The sequence below is a fragment of the Sorex araneus genome, chromosome 3 (assembly GCF_027595985.1).
Source record: "Sorex araneus isolate mSorAra2 chromosome 3, mSorAra2.pri, whole genome shotgun sequence".
Classification (NCBI taxonomy): Eukaryota; Metazoa; Chordata; class Mammalia; order Eulipotyphla; family Soricidae; genus Sorex; species Sorex araneus.
In genome coordinates, this window is record NC_073304.1 from 10476844 (window position 1) to 10485835 (window position 8992).

Below are 8992 nucleotides of genomic sequence, written 5' to 3' on the forward strand. Positions count from 1 at the left end.
ACTTTCTCACTTTCCAAGGCACGCTGCTTGTTTTTTTCAGTTGGCTTTTGGTGGGAATTTCCGTAACAGGGTGACACAATTGTCCCTGGACTACTTAAATCTATACAGACACAAATGAAATGGGTTTTCCTTGGGTGGGGGCGGTGCAGGAGGCCCCGGGAGTGACTGTTGAATGGACACTGCACTTTTCTTCGGGATACAGAGGAAGTTCTGAAGAACAGCAGCTCTCACTCATGCAAAAGTCTGGAATGTCCCTGAATTTTTCACTTCAAAATGGGCCAACTTCCTCTTATGGTTATTCTACCACAGTTCAAAAAAGATGGAGTGGGGTGGGCTAGGGGACAGAAGCCTCTGAGGGTAGCTGTGCCATCTGGGCCCACGCTGCCATCTCTGAGATATCCACCATGGCATCTGAGCGGAGCAACATGAAGGAAGGACACGCAGAAGCGGGGAAAGCAACCTGGCAGAGCAACTTGATGTCTGTTGCATCAAACGAGAAAACACAGGGGGCCTTTATTTGGTGATGCCTTTTTTATCTTTTCTAGTAACAATTTGTATTTTATTTACAAAAATATTGTGCTCAGTGGATGGGGGACTGGAGTGCAGGGGCCCAAGACAGCTCCGTGGCCAAGTGCTACCTCGAAGGTGTGAACCTTGTAGGTGTGAACTCTTCACAGTGATCACCCCACATTGTTGGGTGTATTCTCACAGCATCACCAAGGCGATCCTCAGCATCCGGGTGTACAAACCCTGGACACGGTAATGTTGGTAAAACAGCAGAGGGGAAAGACACGAGTTCAACACGGAAAAGCTGAGACCAGAGAGAAAAAACTCTACTCTTCTATGGAAACTTGATTTCTGATGAAATTGTAGATAAAGGAATTGTAGATAAAGGCAGAGAAAGATCACCGAAAAGCTGATTATTTACCAACAGTCACAAAACTGAAACTCAGCTTGATTAAATATTAAAACAGGAAATCCAGGGCCAGGAATATGGTTTAGCAGCAGAGCACTTGCCTTGTGTGAGGGTTTGATGTCCCTTACTGCACACACAAATTAAACAAAAGCCAAACCACAGAAGTCTAAATATCTAAATAGGAAAGATAAAATAAGTTCATAGAGAATAAAAGATGAAAGCAATATTTTTACAACCTTGATTTGGAATGCTTCCTTAAATAAGATCAATCTGGAAATTAATAGTTCTGTTTAGATTGGCATAAAATGCAAAGGCAATCCAAAAATGCAAGCAGATATCTGAATATATCAAGTGGATATAGGGCTATAACTCAGAATAGATAAAGAGATCTTAAGAATCCATTTAAGGGGCTGGAGTGATAGCACAGCGGGTAGGGCATTTGCCTTGCACACGGCTGACCTGGGTTCAATTCCCAGCATCCCATATGGTCCCCTGAGCACCGCCAGGGGTAATTCCTCAGTGTAGAGCCAGGAATAACCCCTGTGCATTGCTGGGTGGGACCCAAAAAGCAAAAACAAAACAAAACAAAATAAAATAAAACAAGAATCCACTTAAAAAATACCAATGGGGGTCGGCAAAACCCTCCATGATATTGAAGCTAATGGTATCTTCAAAGATGACATGCAACTGATCAACCACATGGAAACAGAGATAAACAAATGGGACTATATTAAACTAAGAAGCTTCTGCACTGCAAAAGATACAGTGACCAGAATACAAAGACAATCTACAGAATGGGAAAGGATATTCACCCAATACCTATCCAATAAGGGGTTGATATCAAGGGTATACAAAGCACTGGTTGAACTCTACAATAAGAAAACATCCAACCCCATCAGAAAATGGGTCAAAGAAATGAACAGAAACTTTCCCAAAGAAGAGATACGAATGGCCAAAAGGCACATGAAAAAATGCTCTTCATCACTAATCATCAGGGAGATGCAGATCAAAACAACCACGAGATACCACCTCACACCACAGAGAATGGCACACATCCAAAAGAACAAAAGCAACCACTGTTGGAGAGGATGTGGGGAGAAAGGGACCCTTCTACACTGCTGGTGGGAATGCCGACTTGTTCAGCCCTTCTGGAAAACAATATGGACACTTCTCAAAAAATTAGAAATTGAGCTCTCATTTGAACCAGCAATACCACTTCTGGGATTATATCCCGGAGAAGCAAAAAAGTGTAGTCGAAATGACATTTGCACTTATATGTTCATCGCAGCACTGTTTACAATAGCCAGAACCTGGAAAAAACTTGAGTGCCCGAGAACAGATGACTGGTTAAGGAAACTTTGGTACATCTATACAATGGAATACTATGCAGCTGTTAGAAAAGATGAAGAAATGAATTTTGCATATAAGTGGATCAACGTGGACAGTATCATGCTAAGTGAAATGAGTCAGAAAGAGAGAGACAGACATAGAAAGATTGCACTCATATAAAATATAAAATAACAGAGTAGGAGACTAACACCCAAGAATAGTAGAAATAAGTACCAGGAAGTTGGCTCCATGGCTTGGAAGCTGGCCTCACATGCTGGGGAAAAAGGCAGTTCAAATAGAGAAGGGAACATCAAGTAAAATGTGGTTGGAGACCCACTCGGGAGGGGAGATGCGTGCTGAAAGTAGACTATAGATTGAACACGATGGTCTCTCAATATCCCTATTACAGACCACAACACCCAAAAAGAGAGAGAGATCAAAAGGGAATGCCTTGCCACAGAGGCGGGGCGGGGGGCAGGAGGGATGGGATTGGGAGGTGGGAGGGATACTGGGTTCACTGGTGGTGGAGAATGGACACTGGTAGGGGGAGGGGTGCTCAAACATTGTATGAGCGAAACACAAATATGAAAATGTGTAAATCTGTTACTGTACCCTCATGGTGATTCACCAATTAAAAAATAAAAAAAATTATTTAAAAAATTCCAATGGGATCAGAAAGATTGCATAGTGGATAAGATGCTGGCATCACAAGCACTCAACCCTGGTACCACATATGATTCCCTGAGACCAGCAAGGAGTGATCCCTGAGCACTGTTAGGTGTGGCTCAAAACCAAGCAAACAAAGTCCAACACCTTTTAGAAAATGAGAAAAGACACAGCAGGCATTTCATAATAGAGAAAAGAACAGATGGCTTCCAAAGTGAAAAGAATATTCACTTCAATAATAAATAACACAAATTATAACTCTAATGTGGTCTAGACCTTATCCCAGAGTGACAAAAATTAATGGTGACTAAAATAAATCAACCCAAACATTGGTATCTATAGCTAGGAGAAATATAGATTGGTCACGTTGGAGAGGGGCAATTCACATTCTCAAGTAAAGTAGGAAATGTGATTCCACCAAATCCAACAATTCCACTCCAAGGAACACACTTAAAAGAAAATAACAGAAGTGCATGATGAGGAAAAACCACGTGTGAAATATTACATAGCAGAGAAAAAAGCTACAGTAAAGTAAATGGCATCATCAACCCAAAACAAATTTTGCAAACATAAAAGGACCAGAAGAATGTGTATCTTGGGGGTGGGAGAGCTAGTAAAGGGGTTAAGTCACTTGGTTTGCATGAAGTTGATCCCAGTTTAACCCCTGCACCACATATGATCTCTGAGCATTACCGGGAGTGTTCCCTGATCAGATCCAGACATAGAGCCGAGCACCTACAACACCCTCTATTGAATCACAGTGAAATACACAGTTACAAAGTTGTTTGTACCTCCCACCCCCTCTATTGAATCACAGTGAGATACACAGTTACAAAGTTGTTTGTACCTGGACACCCTCTATTGAATCACAGTGAGATACACAGTTACAAAGTTGTTCGATTGAGTTTCAATCACACAATCTTGCAGCACCAGACCCTTCAACCAGTACACATTTCCCACCACCAATGCCCCCAGTTCCCCCCCCCCAACCCCCTGCCCCAGCCTGCATTGAACGGTCACAGGAGGATCCGTATGTCCTGCCAGCCCAGGAGAGTGGGGCCGCTGAGTTCCTGGCAGTCCCTGGTGTAGACGGTTAGATGAGCTTTCAAGGTCACCGTGGCCTGAGAGCCACGTCCCTTCCGACACAGGGAGTGACGGGAGGCGGAAGGGGCCACGGAGAGCACAGGGCTTTCAGGACCAGAGAGAGAGAGAGAGCTTCTCACCCCCCTTATCCTTTTCTTCTTGGAGCTCAGCATTATAAACGGTCTATGGTAGGAAAAACCCCTGCTGGCAGAACCATGGGTGAAAGGAGACAAGCATGACAAAGGCTTGGGCGAGGCTGCACGCCGCCCAGTTTGGCACTTGAACGTGGACCTCTGGCCGGTGTCCGTGCAAAGGACAGGCTCCACGAGGGCAAGTTGCCTCGGTGTCTGTTGGGCTGTTTACAAAGCTCCTTCTCTGCTCAGGACCCAGCTCCCCCGAGACCCTCTCGAGTCTCTCTCTGAATTGTCCCATCTTAATCACTGTAGTCACCTGAACAGAACTTTCCTTCCTTCCCTCCTTCCTTCCTTCCTTCCTTCCTTCCTTCCTTCCTTCCTTCCTTCCTTCCTTCCTTCCTTCCTTCCTTCCTTCCTTCCTTCCTTCCTTTCTTCCTTCCTCCCTTCCTTCCTCTCCCTCTCTTTTTCCTTCCTTCCTTCCTTCCTTCCTTCCTTCCTTCCTTCCTTCCTTCCTTCCTTCCTCCCTCCCTCCCTCCCTCCCTCCCTCCCTCCCCCCCTCCCTCCCTCCCTCCCTCCCTCCCTCCCTCCCTCCTTTCTTTCTTTCTTTCTTTCTTTCTTTCTTTCTTTCTTTCTTTCTTTCTTTCTTTCTTTCTTTCTTTCTTTCTTTCTTTCTTTCTTTCTTTCTTTCTTTCTTCAAGTTTGGGTTATACCCAGCGATGCTCAGAGCTTACTCCTGGCTCTACACTCAGGAATTACTTCTAGTGGGGCTCAGGGCCTATATGGGATGCCAGGGATCAAATCCAAGTTGACCCTGTGCAAGGCAAGTGCCCCTTCCCCTGTGCTATCTCTGTGGCCCCCAATAAGAAGGGAAATTTGATCCACACTTTTTTTTCCTTTCTTTCTTTTTTTCCCTTTTTGGGTCACACCCAGCAATGCTCAGGGGTGACTCCTGGCTCTGTACTCAGGAATCACTCCTGGCAGTGCTTGAGGGACCATATGGGATGCCAGGGATCGAACAGAGATTCAGGACCACGTGGCAGCCGACCTAGCACCAGACGAGAGGGTTGGCTTCTCGGCGCCGGCCCGGGGCTCCCACACAATGTCCAGGGACTCCAGGAGAACTGACAGAACCCAGGCACCCGGGACCTGGTGGCTCACGGAGTGTGACTGTCTAGTGCCCAGGGAGCTGGGAATCGACACAGCTTGCTGAAACAGTTGTGCAGAGATCCAGGAAGGGATTTACAGCCGGGCAGAGCCCCCGCGAGCCCAGAGGTGTGCTTAGAAGGGAACAGACTGGAGGCCAGAATCAGCCTCCAGGGCAGTATATGGGAAACACGGGCCCAAGAACCCTCCCTGGACTGTGCTCGAGAAACCCAAGGGTCAGATGGCCGCCAGGAAACAGCGCCAGCGAGAGACAGGCAGTCTGACTGGGAGGGCAGGAGGCTTCAAGGTCAGGTCCAAAGCTCACGCCTGGGACAAGAAGGAGCAGAGTCCCGCGATAATTCCCAGTTTCCCTCATCCCTACGGGAAGAGCACGCCTGCCCGAGAGGTGGTACAAAGGTGAAGGTATTTGTCCGGCTGCAGCTACAGCTGGGACCCTGGTTTGAATCCCCGCACTGCCAGGCATGGGCCCCCCCGAATACTGCTGGGCGCGGCCTCCAAACCAAAGTAAAATAGTCAGAATTCACCCATGTATCCATTATGCAGATTCACTTGGTCCAGCTGGAGGCCGCATGGCCCCGGCTGGCTTGCACCTAAGTGTTCTGGCTGTTGGACTTGCGTGGGATGACACGGCCCAGCCGTGCGTGCGGTCAGAGGGGCCTGTGCCCTCCGCCTCCTTTCGGGCTCTTTCTCCAGGCAGGAGCCTAGAGGTGGAGGCCAGGCTGAGCTAGCTTTGACTGTGCAGAAGAAGAAATGGCGTGGGGAGCCGCACAAGGGAGGGGTCCCGGGTCCCTGAACACTACCCGGGCGCACAGTACTCAGCACCCTCCCCTCCGCTAGCTGGAGGAAGAGAAATGCAGTTCCGTCTCTCTGGAGCGAAGGGACTTTGGGTTGATATTACAAGGCGGCCTTTACTCGGAGGGTGTGTCCCTGAGATACGGCCAGAAATGCTTTCCGTGCTGCCCACACAGGGACGGCCCGGGTGCAGGCAGTGTCCCAGCCACTTCACCTGGGTCAGCTCCACCCACCCGCGCCACACTCCGCGTGGGTGAGTGCCACGATCCCCATTTCAAGGAAAGGAGGCACTGCAGTGTCTCAGTCTAAAGGCCCTCTGGGGGCCGGAGCAAAAGTACAGTGCGTAATGCGCTTGCCTGGCATGTGGCCGACCTGGGTTCGATCCCCCGCATTGAATAAGGTCCCTTGAACCCGACCATGAGTTGATTCCTGAGTGCAGGGCTAGGGGTGGACCCCCCAAAAAGCAAAGCCAAGCACACCCAATGACGAAGAGTGTCGGGTGATGAAGGCACTCAGGGAGGGAGCCACCTTACGTAGCCAAACAGCGTCCCCGAAAAACATGTGCCCTCACTCTGCTTTTCAAAGTGCTGGTTTGTGAGTTTTTACAACACCAATATAGAATTATTAGCTGTGCCTCAGCTGCACTGTTATAGGAGTAGCTCAATAAACCTGAAGCTCCCTGAAAAAGCAGCAAAGACCAGTGTTATCCAACATTGGTTCTATTTTGGTGTGTGTGTGTGTGTGTGTGTGTGTGTGTGTGTGTGTGTGTGTGTGTGTGTGTGTGTGCAGGGGTGTGTTAGTGGGCCTCCAGGACTTCACCCAGGGGTGGTCAGGAGACCATACACACTGGAGATCAAACCCCAAGCCTTCCGTGTGCCAAGCATGTACACTGGCCCCTGTGAGACCCCTCCCCAGCCCACCTCTGGCTATTTCATCTGTCCGGAGGACACAGCCTGGTGTCCCAAGGCTCCCGTGGGATCCCGGGATGCCGGTGGATTTCTCCTAGAGCACCCGGGAGGGAAACCCAAAATGCTGCCTTCGTCGCTGGGAGGATCAAAGGAATCGGTGTGTGTTGCTTTTTCAAAGAAACGCTTTGAGAGCTCTCAAGTAGGGAAGAAACAAAAGACTAGAAAATCGCATTTTCTACCATGCAAACCCCTTCTAGCAATTTGGCAAACGGCCTTGGAAGGCTGTGCAATATCTGCCCCGGAGGGAGACGGTGTGCTGGGGTGGGCTCACGTGCGGTCCTCCCCCTCCCTGCGACGGGGACAGGGTTGCAGAAAGCCACGGAAAGAGCAGAGTGTCTGCCCACGGCGCTGCTACCGCACACGCGTATGTGCACATGTGGACACGCTCTGCGGAAGACAGTTGGGATGCCCCAGACCAGGCTCAGCAGGCAACGGCGTCAGGAGGAGCCAGGCGGGTACGAAGCTGGGGTGTAGGGTGCAGCCAGGGCGAGCAATCGGGCACTGGGGTGCCCCGCCCCCTCATCCCCACCGAGTCCCCGCTGCAGCCCGAGCCAAGGTGACTTTCAGAGTCCCAGGGGTCATCCTCCTTCCCGCAAGACGCTCGGATTCCAAGAGAAATAGGTCAGGGGCCACCGATGCTCTCCTGAGATCAGTCCTGTGGCGCGGGTGCCCGGCGGACTCCACTCACCACGTGCTATAACAACAGCCACACGCCGCCGCTGTGCCCGGAGCCTCTTTCTGCCCGGAGCCTCTTTCTTGCCTCATCACCCTCCTCTTCCTCCTTCCTCCCCTGACCCTCACCCTCCGGGTCCTCGGCTGTGTCCTAGCTAGCGCCTGAGCGCCTGAACCCCAGGCCCTTGCCGGCGTACAGCCCTTCCCTTCTCTGCCCACAGCCCGCCCAGCACTACCTTCTGTCTGCCAGCACAGCTTCCTGGAGCACAGAGCGATTTGTGTGTGTGTGTGTGTGTGTGTGTGTGTGTAGATTTTATGACACGAGGCTCAGTCAGCCAGGGCGCAGTAGCGGGGGGGGGGGAGCGGGCGGGTGGGCAAGTAGCACGCTAGGGAGGAGACACCCCGAAGTCTTTAGTGTCCCGATGCCTCTGCAGCCTGCCGGTGGGGACTCCGCCTGGGAGTGGCCCAGAGGACCTGACAGCTGAGTGGCCGCTCCTCACCGGGAAGGGAGTGGAGTGCCACTCTCGCCTGCCTCCGCCGCGCCAGTTTTCACTTTCACTCTCCTGGCTTTCACTGACCTTGGCGGGTGGGGAGGTGGGAGAAAACCTGCCCTCCCCGCCCCCTCTGGCCCCCACCCCAAACTTAGCCCACAGATGGCTGTTCTCTGCTGAGCTCCAAGTTGTCAAAGCAAGAAATCAAAAGCCTCCTCGGGCATATTTGGGGGGAATTTCAGGAATTTTCTACCCCAGCGGCCAGGTTGGCTTTGCCCGGGCAGGCTCTCTGCAGACCTCGGGGAAGCGGCGGGTGTTGGGGGGTCCTGGGCCGTGGGGGGGCTGTGCCTGTTCCCTGCCCCTCCTTCCTGACTTACTGTTTATTTGGGACGGCTGGACTGGGGCTACAGACAGTTCTGCTCTGTGTCCGCAGCCTTGCAGAATGCGTGCCGGGCGGGCCGCACGGGCACAAAGCCGCCCTTTCTTCGCTTGGGACCTGCAAGCCCTGGGCGGCCCCTGTGGCCACAGCGCCAGCGCCAGGCTCCTGGGCCCCGGCCAGCGCGGGCTCACGTGGCGCCTGGCTGCGGGGCTCCCGCCCCGGTTCTTAAAGCGGCAGAGCCCTGGCTGCCACCTACCCCCATCCAGCAGCAAGGCACAGCGCAGGCCGGGGTCAACACCGTGGGAGTGTGTGTGGGGGAGGGGTGGGACTTGCAGAAACCCTGATGTGTGGGTCACCGCCCACCCCGCCCCCATTCTGATGGCATAGACTGAGGGTGC

At 51.6% G+C, this 8992-nt stretch overlaps 1 protein-coding gene across 1 annotated transcript in view; it reads right to left on the minus strand.

The window, feature by feature from the left end:
* Positions 1-8775, minus strand: part of DGLUCY (D-glutamate cyclase) — a 66777-nt gene extending 58002 nt beyond the window's left edge. Inside the window, exon 1 of the mRNA XM_012933133.2 lies at positions 8593-8775. The gene's annotated coding sequence lies outside the window, so the exon portion shown is untranslated. The remainder of the gene's footprint in view (positions 1-8592) is intronic.
* Positions 8776-8992: the final 217 nt, after the last annotated feature.